We start from the raw sequence: 1051 nt of genomic DNA, 5'->3' as shown, positions 1-1051 counted from the left end.
AGTTCCCTCATTTAGGAATTCGCCATCTCGGGGAAATCCCAAGCCCATCTGCTCCCGATTCCCCTTGCCTGGTCCTTCAATGTCTCAGGGACCCGACGCAGATCACGGCCACTCCTTATTTAGTAATCGGTCCTCGTCCGCTCCGGCGGCCGAGAAATTCCTCGCTTTAAAAATACGTTGCAGCAACTCCCTCGTTACCTCGTGGGGTGTCTGGGTGGGGGACGCCAGTCTCGTTGGGAGGCCACACCATGCAGGTCCCCCCACCCCACGCACACAGTCGGGGCTTAGCGCTGATGCAAAGTACAAGAATTCTTAACGGGACAAAGGAGAGCAGAGGACCTCCACCTGCATCCTCCCTAGGATGAAAGAATCTGATTCAGAGCTGGGTACCAACCAGAACCTTTGTTTTCTATCTGTCTTTGCTGAGGCCTTCTGAAACCCCTCCATTTATCAGATGAGGAAACTGCCAGAGGTCAACCGCTTGGACGTGAGGGGGAGATGCTCTAGGGAAGGGGTGATGGACCCAGGACTGGTGGGGGGGGGGGCGATGGAGTTAAAGCTGGCCTCAGTTTCCTCATCTGTAAAACGACAGGGATCAGTTAGAGGATTCTAAGCTTCCTTCTGGCTCTCCATCAGCCTCTCTGAGTTTGTTGCTTCATCTGTAAAATGGGCATTATATAATGGCACATCTTGCAGGAGTCTTGGCGAAATAATGTCTATGGAGCACTCTGCAAACATTAAGTCTCTATAGAACGGTGATCGTATGAAAAAGCTGTTTTATAACTATTTACACATGTGCACGCACACGTACATATGCACACATGTGCTCATAAACACATACGTATGTGTGTATAGGTTTGAACAACAGATACATGTGTATGTGTGTATGCACATATATATGATTCTATCAATATTTCAGTTCACAGGCATTGACCCACTTGATTTTCATCAACCCTTCAAAGACAGGCACTGCAGGTATTTGTTACCTTCCACTTTACAGATGAGGAAACTGAGGCCGAGAGAAGGTAAGTGACCCACCCAAGGTCACCCC

This window comes from Vombatus ursinus, unplaced genomic scaffold (assembly GCF_900497805.2).
Source record: "Vombatus ursinus unplaced genomic scaffold, bare-nosed wombat genome assembly UNPS02003292.1, whole genome shotgun sequence".
Taxonomy (NCBI): Eukaryota; Metazoa; Chordata; class Mammalia; order Diprotodontia; family Vombatidae; genus Vombatus; species Vombatus ursinus.
The sequence above is the reverse complement of the archived record's forward strand: the minus strand, read 5'-3'. Positions refer to the sequence as shown.